Raw genomic sequence first — 14,955 nt, 5'->3', positions numbered from 1 at the left:
CGCCTTTGTCTCCCCAGTGCCCTATGTTCACACGCTGTACCAGCTACTCACTCGAGGCTGAGTCGACCTAGGGGAGGGCCCCCGGACCAGTTCAAACATTCCCCGCCGCTGTCTGCCGCCGTGAGCGGGAATCGAACTCGGGTGGCGGGGTCCCCTGATATTGAACCGCGCGGTAGCAAGCGGATGGTGACCGCGTCCCGGGACTGCCCAGCAGAGCAGGGGAGGCTGCACGCGACACGACGCAGAGGCGGCGGCGGTGGCGTTGGGGAGGGGGGTAGAGATTCGGGACTCGATGAGGCCCCTAGTTGGGGGCTAAAGCGATTGGAGATGGGCAGGCGTCGCTGCCGTGCCGGGTGAAGGAGGGGGCGGGAGGCGGGGTGGGTGTCTCCCACAGGCCCGCCGTGAAAACGGGGACCTCCGGGCGCAAGACGTTTCGAGGTGAGCGTCTCGGTGTCTGTCAAGGTTTGCTCGGGGTTGCTGATCGCTGTCGTAGCAGTTCCGATCTTAACAGACGGGTGCATTTAATCCAATGACGGATTATTATTGTTGTTGCTGTTGTTGTTGCGGATGGAGGGGTATACAATCGCCGCGTGAGTGCAATGGCCAATGCTGTGTCGTGTCGCCCTCGTCCACCCGACACAGTCATCGCGTTGTTCCACGCGCAACTATCGCCGCCGACCTCAGGTGGAGAGGAGCAGGTCTGTCGACGAGACAGATTCAGACTCTGTCTCATCGACAGACCTGCTCTGAGGACGGCTACTTGCGTTGTGGCCGAAACGTCGTGAGAATTGTATTTTATTATGTTTCATTTTTATTATTTTATTATTTCCCTTCTACGTGACTTTACCGAAAGAACCAAGAAGATGAATCCCAGCAGTCACGAAAGAAGCTTTAAATCGAAATTTGTTCATTCAGACTCTGTCTTTCCGACAGACCTGTTCTTCACCTGAGGACGGCTGCTTGCGTTGTGGCCGAAACGTCGTGAGAATTGTATTTTATTATGTTTTATTTTTATTATTTTATTATTTTTATTCTACGTGACTTTACCGAAAGAACCAAGAAGATGAATCCCCGCAGTCACGAAAGAAGCTTTAAATCGAAAAATATCGCCGCCGATTTTTTGCGAGCCGCTCCGAGCAAGCGCCACGGGCCGGCGATGCTTCTTAGACAGTGGAGACGGGGACAGATTCATTCGGAGCGCGACGTTTCACTGCTCGTGTCACGGGCAGCGTCATGGGGCGATTGGCAGAATTCTGGAACCCTCCCCTCCCCCCTCCCATCAAAGAGAGATTGCATTGCTACCGCGAGGGAGCTGAATATCTTGAGGCGTCGTCAAGCCACTGCCAGAGAGGGGTCTGCACGCGTGCAATTTACGGCTGCTCAACGTTGCGTTCATCATCGGCGGCAGAAATGTATTCGGCACGCGGTGATTTCTGCGCTGATTTGTGCGTTCGTGTTTTTTGGCGATCCGTTAATGTCAATCACGAAGCGGCTCAGAGTCAAGGTTGTTTTATTTCATGGTGGCAACAACAACAACAATAATGATGATGATGCGTTCAACATGTAAGGAACCGCACGGGTTTTCGGCTCGCCCTCGAAAAGAGGGGACGACTCGGAGAGCGAAAAGACGACTCGGACAGAGGACGACTCAAAGAGGACGACTCAGAAAGAGAGAGGATGACTCAGAGAGAGGACGACTCAAAGAGAGAACAACTCAGAGAGAGAGGACGACTCAGAGAGAGAGGACGACTCATAGAGAGGACGACTCAGAGAGAGAGGACGACTCAGAGAAAGAGAGAGGGCGACCCAGAGAGAGAGAGAGCCCTCTACATATCAAGGTGTTATCGGCCAATTAATAATGATCTTCAGTTATTATTATCATCGATGACGATGATGATGATGATAACAATAATATTAAACAAAGCGACGTGTAACACTCGCTCGATATGTCACGGGCGTAAATGACCGCCGTGGCATAGCGCTCGAAAGCCGGCCGAGAGACATGAAGGCCTTTGAGTGCGTCCTCAAAGTCCGTGTCGAGTTTGCGGCCCTTCACCCAGCACGGCTGACTACGGACGGTGCTAAAGAAGTCCAACATTCGTTTGTAGCTTTAACGCTGCTGCTGCTGCTGCTGCTGCTGCTGCTGCTGCTGCTGCTGCTGCTGCTGCTGCTGCTGCTGCTGCTGCTGCTGCTGCTGCTGCTGCTGCTGCTGCTGCTGCTGCTGCTGCTGCTGCTGCTGCTGCTGCTGCTGCTGCTGCTGCTGCTGCTGCTGCTGCTGCTGCTGCTGCTGCTGCTGCTGCTGCTGCTGCTGCTGCTGTGAATGTGCAGCAGCAGCGGGATGATGATGATAATGATGGCCGCGTTCCAGACGCTACGGGAAAACGACGACCGGTGTAGAGAGGAGGAGGTTGTGAGTCGCGTTGACAGGAGCTGTAGTGCAGGGTGACAGCAGCTGTGGTGCAGGGTGACAGGAGCTGTGATGCAGGGTGACAGGAGCTGTAGTGCAGGGTGACAGGAGCTGTGGTGCAGGGTGACAGGAGCTGTAGTGCAGGGTGACAGCAGCTGTAGTGCAGGGTGACAGGAGCTGTGGTGCAGGGTGACAGGAGCTGTAGTGCAGGGTGACAGGAGCTGTAGTGCAGGGTGACAGGAGCTGTGGTGCAGGGTGACAGGAGCTGTAGTGCAGGGTGACAGGAGCTGTGGTGCAGGGTGACAGGAGCTGTAGTGCAGGGTGACAGGAGCTGTGGTGCAGGGTGACAGGAGCTGTAGTGCAGGGTGACAGGAGCTGTGGTGCAGGGTGACAGGAGTTGTAGTGCAGGGTGCCAGGAGCTGTGGTGCAGGGTGACAGGAGTTGTAGTGCAGGGTGACAGGAGTTGTAGTGCAGGGTGACAGGAGCTGTGGTGCAGGGTGACAGGAGCTGTAGTGCAGGGTGACAGGAGCTGTGGTGCAGGGTGACAGGAGCTGTAGTGCAGGGTGACAGGAGCTGTGGTGCAGGGTGACAGCAGCTGTAGTGCAGGGTGACAGCAGCTGTAGTGCAGGGTGACAGGGGCTGTGGTGCAGGGTGACAGGAGCTGTAGTGCAGGGTGACAGCAGCTGTAGTGCAGGGTGACAGGGGCTGTAGTGCAGGGTGACAGGAGCTGTGGTGCAGGGTGACAGGAGCTGTGGTGCAGGGTGACAGGAGCTGTGGTGCAGGGTGACGGGAGCTGTAGTGCAGGGTGACAGGAGCTGTGGTGCAGGGTGACAGCAGCTGTGGTGCAGGGTGACAGGGGCTGTAGTGCAGGGTGACAGGAGCTGTGGTGCAGGGTGACAGGAGCTGTGGTGCAGGGTGACAGGAGCTGTGGTGCAGGGTGACAGGAGCTGTGGTGCAGGGTGACAGCAGCTGTGGTGCAGGGTGACAGGAGCTGTGGTGCAGGGTGACAGCAGCTGTGGTGCAGGGTGACAGGGGCTGTAGTGCAGGGTGACAGGAGCTGTGGTGCAGGGTGACAGGAGCTGTGGTGCAGGGTGACAGCAGCTGTGGTGCAGGGTGACAGGAGCTGTGGTGCAGGGTGACAGCAGCTGTGGTGCAGGGTGACAGGGGCTGTAGTGCAGGGTGACAGGAGCTGTGGTGCAGGGTGACAGGAGCTGTGGTGCAGAGTGTCAGGGGCTGTGGTGCAGGGTGACAGGGGCTGTAGTGCAGGGTGACAGGAACTGTAGTGCAGGGTGACAGGAGCTGTAGTGCAGGGTGACAGCAGCTGTGGTGTAGGGTGACAGGAGCTGTGGTGCAGGGTGACAGCAGCTGTGGTGCAGGGTGACAGGAGCTGTAGTGCAGGGTGACAGGGGCTGTAGTGCAGGGTGACAGGAGCTGTGGTGCAGGGTGACAGCAGCTGTGGTGCAGGGTGACAGGAGCTGTGGTGCAGGGTGACAGCAGCTGTAGTGCAGGGTGACAGGAGCTGTGGTGCAGGGTGACAGCAGCTGTGGTGCAGGGTGACAGGAGCTGTGGTGCAGGGTGACAGCAGCTGTGGTGCAGGGTGACAGGGGCTGTGGTGCAGGGTGACAGGAGCTGTGGTGCAGGGTGACAGCAGCTGTAGTGCAGGGTGACAGCAGCTGTAGTGCAGGGTGACAGGAGCTGTGGTGCAGGGTGACAGCAGCTGTGGTGCAGGGTGACAGGAACTGTAGTGCAGGGTGACAGGAGCTGTGGTGCAGGGTGACAGGAGCTGTAGTGCAGGGTGACAGGAACTGTAGTGCAGGGTGACAGGGGCTGTGGTGCAGGGTGACAGGGGTTGTGGTGCAGGGTGACAGGGGCTGTGGTGCAGGGTGACAGGAGCTGTAGTGCAGGGTGACAGGAACTGTAGTGCAGGGTGACAGGGGCTGTGGTGCAGGGTGACAGGGGTTGTGGTGCAGGGTGACAGGGGCTGTGGTGCAGGGTGACAGGGGCTGTAGTGCAGGGTGACAGGAACTGTATTGCAGGGTGACAGGAGCTGTGGTGCAGGGTGACAGCAGCTGTAGTGCAGGGTGACAGGGGCTGTGGTGCAAGGTGACAGGAGCTGTGGTGCAGGGTGACAGGAGTTGTAGTGCAGGGTGACAGGGGCTGTGGTGCAAGGTGACAGGAGCTGTGGTGCAGGGTGACAGGAGTTGTAGTGCAGGGTGACAGGAGCTGTGGTGCAGGGTGACAGGAGTTGTAGTGCAGGGTGACAGGGGCTGTGGTGCAGGGTGACAGGAGTTGTGGTGCAGGGTGACAGGGGCTGTGGTGCAGGGTGACAGGAGCTGTGGTGCAGGGTGACAGGAGCTGTGGTGCAGGGTGACAGGAGTTGTAGTGCAGGGTGACAGGAGCTGTGGTGCAGGGTGACAGGGGCTGTGGTGCAGGGTGACAGGAGCTGTGGTACAGGGTGACAGGGGCTGTGGTGCAAGGTGACAGGAGCTGTGGTGCAGGGTGACAGGAGTTGTAGTGCAGGGTGACAGGAGCTGTGGTGCAGGGTGACAGGAGTTGTAGTGCAGGGTGACAGGGGCTGTGGTGCAGGGTGACAGGAGTTGTGGTGCAAGGTGACAGGAGTTGTAGTGCAGGGTGACAGGAGCTGTGGTGCAGGGTGACAGGAGCTGTGGTGCAGGGTGACAGCAGCTGTGGTGCAGGGTCACAGGGGCTGTGGTGCAGGGTGACAGGGGCTGTGGTGCAGGGTGACAGGAGCTGTGGTGCAGGGTGACAGGGGCTGTGGTGCAGGGTGACAGGAGCTGTAGTGCAGGGTGACAGGAGCTGTGGTGCAGGGTGACAGGGGCTGTGGTGCAGGGTGACAGGAGCTGTGGTGCAGGGTTACAGGGGCTGTGGTGCAGGGTGACAGGGGCTGTGGTGCAAGGTGACAGGAGCTGTGGTGCAGGGTGACAGGAGCTGTGGTGCAGGGTGACAGGAGCTGTAGTGCAGGGTGACAGGAGCTGTGGTGCAGGGTGACAGGGGCTGTGGTGCAGGGTGACAGGAGTTGTGGTGCAGGGTGACAGGGGCTGTGGTGCAGGGTGACAGGAGTTGTAGTGCAGGGTGACAGGAGCTGTGGTGCAGGGTGACAGGAGCTGTGGTGCAGGGTGACAGGAGTTGTAGTGCAGGGTGACAGGGGCTGTGGTGCAAGGTGACAGGAGCTGTGGTGCAGGGTGACAGGAGCTGTGGTGCAGGGTGACAGGAGCTGTGGTGCAGGGTGACAGGGGCTGTGGTGCAAGGTGACAGGAGCTGTGGTGCAGGGTGACAGGAGCTGTGGTGCAGGGTGACAGGAGCTGTAGTGCAGGGTGACAGGAGCTGTGGTGCAGGGTGACAGGGGCTGTGGTGCAGGGTGACAGGAGTTGTGGTGCAGGGTGACAGGGGCTGTGGTGCAGGGTGACAGGAGTTGTAGTGCAGGGTGACAGGAGCTGTGGTGCAGGGTGACAGGAGCTGTGGTGCAGGGTGACAGGAGTTGTAGTGCAGGGTGACAGGGGCTGTGGTGCAAGGTGACAGGAGCTGTGGTGCAGGGTGACAGGAGTTGTAGTGCAGGGTGACAGGAGCTGTGGTGCAGGGTGACAGGAGTTGTAGTGCAGGGTGACAGGGGCTGTGGTGCAGGGTGACAGGAGTTGTGGTGCAGGGTGACAGGGGCTGTGGTGCAGGGTGACAGGAGCTGTGGTGCAGGGTGACAGGAGCTGTGGTGCAGGGTGACAGGAGTTGTAGTGCAGGGTGACAGGAGCTGTGGTGCAGGGTGACAGGGGCTGTGGTGCAGGGTGACAGGAGCTGTGGTGCAGGGTGACAGGGGCTGTGGTGCAAGGTGACAGGAGCTGTGGTGCAGGGTGACAGGAGTTGTAGTGCAGGGTGACAGGAGCTGTGGTGCAGGGTGACAGGAGTTGTAGTGCAGGGTGACAGGGGCTGTGGTGCAGGGTGACAGGAGTTGTGGTGCAGGGTGACAGGAGTTGTAGTGCAGGGTGACAGGAGCTGTGGTGCAGGGTGACAGCAGCTGTGGTGCAGGGTCACAGGGGCTGTGGTGCACGGTGACAGGAGCTGTGGTGCAGGGTCACAGGAGCTGTGGTGCAGGGTGACAGGGGCTGTGGTGCACGGTGACAGGAGCTGTGGTGCAGGGTGACAGGGGCTGTGGTGCATGGTGACAGGAGCTGTGGTGCAGGGTGACAGGGGCTGTGGTGCATGGTGACAGGAGCTGTGGTACAGGGTGACAGGAGCTGTGGTACAGGGTGACAGGAGCTGTGGTACAGGGTGACAGGAGCTGTGGTGCAGGGTGACAGGGGCTGTGGTGCAGGGTGACAGGAGCTGTGGTGCAGGGTGACAGGAGCTGTAGTGCAGGGTGACAGGAGCTGTGGTGCAGGGTGACAGGAGCTGTGGTGCAGGGTTACAGGGGCTGTGGTGCAGGGTGACAGGGGCTGTGGTGCAGGGTGACAGGGGCTGTGGTGCAGGGTGACAGGAGCTGTGGTGCAGGGTGACAGGGGCTGTGGTGCAGGGTGACAGGAGCTGTGGTGCAGGGTGACAGGGGCTGTGGTGCAGGGTGACAGGAGCTGTGGTGCAGGGTGACAGGAGTTGTGGTGCAGGGTGACAGGAACTGTGGTGCAGGGTGACAGGAACTGTGGTGCAGGGTGACAGGAGCTGTGGTGCAGGGTGACAGGGGCTGTGGTGCAGGGTGACAGGAACTGTGGTGCAGGGTGACAGGGGCTGTGGTGCAGAGTGACAGGAACTGTGGTGCAGGGTGACAGGAACTGTGGTGCAGGGTGACAGGAGCTGTGGTGCAGGGTGACAGGAGCTGTAGTGCAGGGTGACAGGAGCTGTGGTGCAGGGTGACAGGGGCTGTGGTGCAGGGTGACAGGGGCTGTGGTGAGGGTGACAGGGGCTGTGGTGCAGGGTGACAGGGGCTGTGGTGCAGGGTGACAGGAGCTGTGGTGCAGGGTGACAGGGGCTGTGGTGCAGGGTGACAGGGGCTGTGGTGCAGGGTGACAGGGGCTGTGGTGCAGGGTGACAGGGGCTGTGGTGCAGGGTGACATGAGCTGTGGTGCAGGGTGACAGGGGCTGTGGTGCAGGGTGACAGGAGCTGTGGTGCAGGGTGACAGGGGCTGTGGTGCAGGGTGACAGGAGTTGTGGTGCAAGGTGACAGGGGCTGTGGTGCAGGGTGACAGGAGTTGTAGTGCAGGGTGACAGGGGCTGTGGTGCAGGGTGACAGGAGCTGTGGTGCAGGGTGACAGGGGCTGTGGTGCAGGGTGACAGGAGCTGTGGTGCAGGGTGACAGGAGCTGTGGAGCAGGGTTACAGGGGCGTCATTGTTCGTGGTGGTTATTGTCGACGATGATGATGACGATGATAATGACGATGATGATCTATTGGTGGTTTATCGCTGTTGGATGTGTGGTTGTGGTGAGTGGTGCGGGGTGAGGAGGGGGGTGAGGAGGGGGGTGAGGAGGGGGGTGAGGATGGGGGGGGGGGGGAGGAGAAGGGTGGTGACGTCACTCGATGGGGGTGCGGAGCCGTCCTCAGTGCCCGTGGTGGTGATGGCGATGGTTGTGGTGGTGGTGGTTCTGGTGGTGGTGAGAGTAGTGGTGGTGGTGGTGGTGAGAGTGGTGGTGGTGGTGAGAGTGGTGGTGGTGGTGGTGAGAGTAGTGGTGGTGGTGGTGGTGGTGAGAGTGGTGGTGGTGGTGAGAGTGGTGGTGGTGGTGGTGGTGAGAGTAGTGGTGGTGGTGGTGGTGAGAGTAGTGGTGGTGGTGGTGAGAGTGGTGGTGGTGGTGAGAGTAGTGGTGGTGGTGGTGAGAGTGGTGGTGGTGGTGAGAGTAGTGGTGGTGGTGGTGAGAGTGGTGGTGGTTGTGGTGGTGGTGGTGGTGGTGGTGGTGAGAGTAGTGGTGGTGGTGAGAGTAGTGGTGGTGGTGGTGAGAGTGGTGGTGGTGGTGGTGGTGGTGGTGGTGGTGAGAGTAGTGGTGGTGGTGGTGAGAGTGGTGGTGGTGGTGGTGGTGAGAGTGGTGGTGGTGGTGGTGAGAGTGGTGGTGGTGGTGGTGAGAGTGGTGGTGGTGGTGAGAGTGGTGGTGGTGGTGGTGGTGAGAGTAGTGGTGGTGGTGAGAGTGGTGGTGGTGGTGGTGGTGGTGAGAGTGGTGGTGGTGGTGGTGGTGGTGAGAGTAGTGGTGGTGGTGGTGAGAGTAGTGGTGGTGGTGGTGAGAGTGGTGGTGGTGGTGGTGGTGGTGGTGATGGTGAGAGTAGTGGTGGTGGTGGTGGTGGTGAGAGTGGTGGTGGTGGTGGTGGTGGTGGTGGTGGTGGTGAGAGTGGTGGTGGTGGTGAGAGTAGCGGTGGTGGTGGTGGTGAGAGTAGTGGTGGTGGTGGTGAGAGTGGTGGTGGTGGTGGTGAGAGTAGTGGTGGTGGTGATGGTGGTGAGAGTGGTGGTGGTGGTGGTGGTGAGAGTAGTGGTGGTGGTGGTGAGAGTGGTGGTGGTGGTGGTGGTGAGAGTAGTGGTGGTGGTGGTGAGAGTGGTGGTGGTGGTGGTGGTGGTGAGAGTAGTGGTGGTGATGGTGAGAGTAGTGGTGGTGGTGATGATGAGAGTAGTGGTGGTGGTGATGATGAGAGTAGTGGTGGTGATGATGAGAGTAGTGGTGGTGATGGTGAGAGTAGTAGTGGTGATGGTGAGAGTAGTGGTGGTGGTGATGATGAGAGTAGTGGTGGTGATGATGAGAGTAGTGGTGGTGGTGATGATGAGAGTAGTGGTGGTGATGATGAGAGTAGTGGTGGTGATGGTGAGAGTAGTGGTGGTGGTGGTGAGAGTGGTGGTGGTGATGATGAGAGTAGTGGTGGTGGTGGTGATGAGAGTAGTGGTGGTGGTGGTGATGAGAGTAGTGGTGATGATGATGATGATGAGAGTAGTGGTGATGATGATGGTGGTGATGAGAGTAGTGGTGGTGGTGGTGATGATGAGAGTAGTGGTGGTGATGAGAGTAGTGGTGGTGATGATGGTGGTGATGAGAGTAGTGGTGGTGGTGGTGGTGATGAGAGTAGTGGTGGTGATGATGGTGGTGATGATGAGAGTAGTGGTGGTGGTGATTAACCTGACCGTGATGGCAACTGGTATGTGCTGGTGCTGGTAGTGGTGCTGGTGGTGGTGCTGGTGGTGATGATTGGGAAGAGCTTTGTGACGGGCAGTGTTTGTACCGGTTATTCATTGCCCTGGCCATGATAACACCATTAACACCATTCTTTATTTGCCGTGTCCTGGCCGAGGATGGGCGATTGTCAAATGGTCGATGGCTTTCCGGAACGGACAGACGAGTGGCAGAAGGGCTCCAGCGATGGTCGGGCGTTTGCTGTTGCTTCGGGCGAAGGGTGGCTCCGGTTCGGGGCTATTGATGCTGCTCTCAATGTGTTGGATTTGTGGCATTAATTAGTGACAGGGCTGTAGTTTATTACGTTTGAGTATTATTGACAGTGATGATGATGGTGGTGGTGGTGACGGTGATTCGTTTTTCGATGGTGATTGTGTTGTTGGCTGTGGATTGAGGTTAATGGCCATTGTTACTCCCTGTAATGATGATGATGACAATCATTTTTACTTTTTTTTTGTATGATGATGATGTTATTGTTGACGATGGTGATTGTTTTTTTCATGATCGTGCTGATATTTGTGACGATGTTCATCATCGTCGTCATCATGACACTTTGGAGGATTATGACGATAGTTTGAATGATGTTGTAGATGATGATGATGATGTTTAGTGGATCGTCATCACGTCGCGTGTGCGGCAGACCCAGGCCACCTCCCCCGGCCTCACGAGGCTGCGGTGAGGACGGTATCTACCCTGGGGGGGGGGGGCCTCTACCCCAGGATGACCTCTGCCCTAGGATGACCTCTGCCCCAGGGTGACCTCTGCCCCAGGGTGACCTTTGCCCTGCGGGCCCTCTGCCATAGGGGCCCTCTGCCCCCGGGTGACCTCAGCCCCAGGGTGACTTCTGCCCCGGGTGACCTCTGCCCTAGGATGACCTCTGCCCTGGGGTGACCTCTGCCCCAGGGTGACCTCTGCCCTGGGTGCCCTCTTCCCCTGGAGGCCCTCTGCCCTAGGATGACCTCTGCCCCAGGGTGACCTCTGCCCTATGATGACCTCTGCCCTGGGGTGACCTCTGCCCCAGGGTGACCTCTGCCCTGCGGGCCCTCTGCCGTAGGGGCCCTCTGCCCCCGGGTGACCTCAGCCCCAGGGTGACCTCTGCCCCCGGGTGACCTCTGCCCTGGGTGACCTCTGCCCCAGGGTGACCTCTGCCGTAGGGGCCCTCTGCCCCCGGGTGACCTCAGCCCCAGGGTGACCTCTGCCCCCGGGTGACCTCTGCCCTAGGATGACCTCTGCCCCAGGGTGACCTCTGCCCTAGGATGACCTCTGCCCCAGGGTGACCTCTGCCCTATGATGACCTCTGCCCTGGGGTGACCTCTGCCCCAGGGTGACCTCTGCCCTGCGGGCCCTCTGCCGTAGGGGCCCTCTGCCCCCGGGTGACCTCAGCCCCAGGGTGACCTCTGCCCCCGGGTGACCTCTGCCCTGGGTGACCTCTGCCCCAGGGTGACCTCTGCCGTAGGGGCCCTCTGCCCCCGGGTGACCTCAGCCCCAGGGTGACCTCTGCCCCCGGGTGACCTCTGCCCTAGGATGACCTCTGCCCCAGGGTGACCTCTGCCCTAGGATGACCTCTGCCCTGGGGTGACCTCTGCCCCAGGGTGACCTCTGCCCTGGGGGTCGTCTACCCCGGGGGCCCTCTGCTCCAGTCCCCATGGTGGCGCGCCGCTCTTTTTGCGGTGTGGGCTTTCTGTGGCGCAGCGCGCCTCTCCCTCTCGGAAAGCCCTTACCCCAAAAAGCATCGGCGCGTGGCACGAACAACGACAGCCGTCAACAGCCACCACCAACACCAACCACCACCAAGAGCCACCACCAACACCAACAGCCACCACCACCATCCAACAGCCACCACCAACAGCCACCACCACCAGCCACCACCACCAACAGCCACCACCACCAACCACCACCACCACCAGCAACAGCAGCCACCACCAACAAGAGCCATCACCAACAACCACCACCAACAACCACCACCACCACCAACAGTCATCACCAACAGCCACCACCACCACCAACAGCCACCACCAACAGCCACCACCACCACCAACAGCCACCACCACCAACAACCACCACCAACAACCACCACCAACAGCCACCACCACCAACAGCCGCGTCGCGTCTTAACCACGGTCCCACCAACAGCCACCACCATCAGCCATGCCGCGTGTCTCTCTCCTTGTTTACCCCACCCGACGTCCCGTGGCTCGCTTCTCAGGAGGCTCCTGCCAGGCCTTCACATGGGTGGGGCGATGACGAAATCCCAATTGAAGTAATTTTTGTTTATTTGCGATGTGATTTTCGATTATTTTTTCGTTTTTACAAATGTGGACACCGACGCTGGCAGATGATGATGAGCCTAACTTCACGCGAATGAAGGCAGGGGTCATTGAAGCCACGGTGTTTGTGACGTGATCTTCCTCGCCTGTATATTTGGAGTTTGCTTGTTTCTCTCTCCTCGTGATCGTGTGGATTTTTTTTCTGGGCCCTCTAATTTCCCCTCCACATTTAGAAGCATACACTGAGATTATTTCGAAAAATGTTCGTGCCATAAATGTGTCATGTAGCTCTCAGAGACACCGTCTTGTTCAGTTAGTTGTATATTTATTATGAATGAAGTCCGCCGACTCGCTCCCTGTGTAGTTGGCTGGCCACACAGGAGCGGACGCGTAGCAGTCACGGAGACAATATAACCCTCGCCTTCCAAGACGACAAGGTGCCCGTTCCAGGACGATGAAGACGACCCGCTCCAAGATGACGACAGCAACGACAGCTCATTGGTTCCCCCACAACAACAGCAGCAGCAGCCCAGAGCCCCGTCCCACACCGGCTTTTATCCCCCTCACCACCCGGCCACGCCGCTTTTCCCGAACCCTCTCTCACCTGGCCCTGTTTGTCTCTGTCCCAAATTACTCTTTACGACCGTTTAGGTCCTCACGCGACCCTATCAGAGGTGGCAAACGGGTTTTGATTCCTTACCCGTACCCGGCCGCACCAGGGTCGCAAATGGAACGGGTACCTGTACCCGGCCGGGTACGGATACCCGTTCCCTACCCATACCCTACCCGAAATGAGTGACAAACGGTTACTCACCAGTGACTCACGGCCTACCCGTACCCGTACCCGGCCGCACCAGGGTAGCAAACGGCTACCCGTACCCGTACCTGGCCGGGTACGGGTAGCCGGGTGTCGGGTAGGGTACGGGTATCGGGTACCCGGTTGCGACCTCTGGACAATGTCAGTGCCCATCGCGTCAATTTAGGTCCCACATTACCCGAACGTGACCCTGTCTGTTCCCGTCACGTGACTTAGTAACCACGGCAACGGGGAGCAGCACTGTCCCTACATCACTCCGTACTGTCCTTACAAATGTCAAAATGATGGGCCACTTTATTGATTCATCGTTTGTAGCGAGGTCGCTTCTGAAAGTAAGTTAATAGCTCAGCGGGCTTTGCCTGGTAGGATGGGGATGGTTTAGTTGTGTTTGGGTGATGTGTTTACCTTTCTTGTACTTAGCGCTACTATCGTGTTTTTGTACTGTTTGTGAAAAAGAGCTTTACGGCTCATCGGATTCCTCCTGCGTCAATAAATATTCTGATTCTGAAGCAGACGTGCGCGTAGTGTTATCAATATCACGGCTAATACGCCCGCAGTAATAACCAGGGCGGCCACTGGATTCGGACCGCGAACCTCGGCAACCAGAGGCGAATGCGCTACCGCTGGGCCACGTCCCTGCACCTCCGATTGGCACCGGTGGCTACGTGCGGTGTGAATTAAGTTAAACTTCTAACTCCATACCAGCAGCAGCACCACCACCACCACCTGCAGTTCATTCTCAAGACCCCTGTTGCAAACAGTGTCTCGGGATTCATCTCTTGACGAGATCAGCAGCGAGGCATTGCGTGGTGGTTCATTTGTGGCCAGTCGCTTTGTGTGTGTCACTGGGCCGGATTAGGATTGTGTATGCCCCTGGGCTAGATGTACTGTGAGGCCCCCAGTAATATTTTCAAAAGGAAAACAAAGTTAAAGAAAAATTACATTCATTTTTACAAGGCTAACAACAAATAAAATTCAAACATTTTCTTTGAGTGATTTATTGGAAAAACATTTCTCCAAAGCATCAGCAAATTGTAAGTTATTGAGAACATCGTTTTCAATTGCCACGAGAGCAAGTCTGTTTAGTCGTTCTTGTGCCATTGTCGATCTGTGTGCATTCTTTCGATGTTTCATCTTGGAGAAACGTCTCTCTCCAGTCGCATTGGTTATCATTAAACATTAGGGAATGAATAAGTTAATCCATTGTTTACTACAAGGGTGTAGATGTCAGAAGCTTGTCGTGTTTTATGCTTGTGCCTAAATTCATCAAATTGCCCAACAAAGTTCCTGAAGGGAAATAATAAAATAATATTAATATAAAACAATAACAATTATTATTTATATTAATATTATTTTATTATTTCCCTTCTACGTGACTTTACCGAAAGAACCAAGAATATGAATCCCTGCAGTCACGAAAGCTTTAAATCAAAAAGTTCCTGAAGTGAAGAATTGCTTGCACAAACTCAGGCTCGATGTCATCCCGAGTAAATCTTCTGAAACTTGGCTGCTGCTGCTGTTGAAATGTCTTCAATATTCATTGTTGGAAATTCGACCAGGAAACCAAATAATGAATGAACATTTTCACATGCTTCAATGCGATGAGAAAGAGCTGAGTACAATCTTGATTTGAAGCTTTCGTGACTGCAGGAATCCATACTCTTTGGTTCTTTCGGTAAAGTCACGTAGTTAGAAATAAAATTAAACAAATCACGACGTTTCGATCGCAACACAAGCGGTCGCCATCAGGCAAAGGAGTCAGCCTCTAAAAGCAAACTGTTTATAAACGTTGTGTATCAACAGCAACAGGAGCATGGCAGTGCAGTAGCAATGTCATTGCAGCAGCAATGCCAATGTAGCAGCAATGCCAATGGTGCTGTTGATACACTTGGGCTACGCCCATCCCCAAACCTTTATAAACAGTTTGCCTTGAGAGGCTGACTCCTTTGCCTGATGACGACCCCTTGTGTTGCGATCGAAACGTCGAGGATTTGTTTTATTTTATTTCTAACTACGTGACTTTACCGAAAGAACCAAAGCTGAGTACAACTTGTCTATGATGGATAGATATGTTTCCACCTTCAACTTCTGTCTTCCTCGCAAATCAACATCTTCAGCATTGCCGTTCGTTTTCTTTTCCAATGCTCTCGTTTTTGTTCGTTCAGTATTCCGTATTAATTCTAGATTTGAAGCTTTCGTGACTGCAAGGATTCATATTCTTAGGTTTTTCGGTAAAGTCACGTAGGTAAAAATTTAAAATTAATAAAAAGTAAAATTAAAATAAAATGAGAATCACGACGTATCGGAGGCAACACAAGCT

General features: G+C 56.6%; 1 long non-coding RNA gene across 1 annotated transcript in view; it reads left to right on the top strand.

Annotated features, from left to right (window-relative positions):
- Nucleotides 1–13,129, top strand: part of LOC133342990 (uncharacterized) — a 17,587-nt gene extending 4,458 nt beyond the window's left edge. Inside the window, exon 3 of the long non-coding RNA XR_009755210.1 lies at nt 12,183–13,129. This is a non-coding gene — a long non-coding RNA (uncharacterized LOC133342990). The remainder of the gene's footprint in view (nt 1–12,182) is intronic.
- The last annotated feature ends 1,826 nt before the right edge of the window (nt 13,130–14,955 follow it).

The sequence above is a fragment of the Lethenteron reissneri genome, chromosome 2 (genome assembly GCF_015708825.2).
Source record: "Lethenteron reissneri isolate LAM-NWPU_2019-01 chromosome 2, ASM1570882v1, whole genome shotgun sequence".
In the NCBI taxonomy this organism is placed as follows: Eukaryota; Metazoa; Chordata; class Hyperoartia; order Petromyzontiformes; family Petromyzontidae; genus Lethenteron; species Lethenteron reissneri.
The sequence above is the reverse complement of the archived record's forward strand: the minus strand, read 5'-3'. Positions and strand labels throughout refer to the sequence as shown.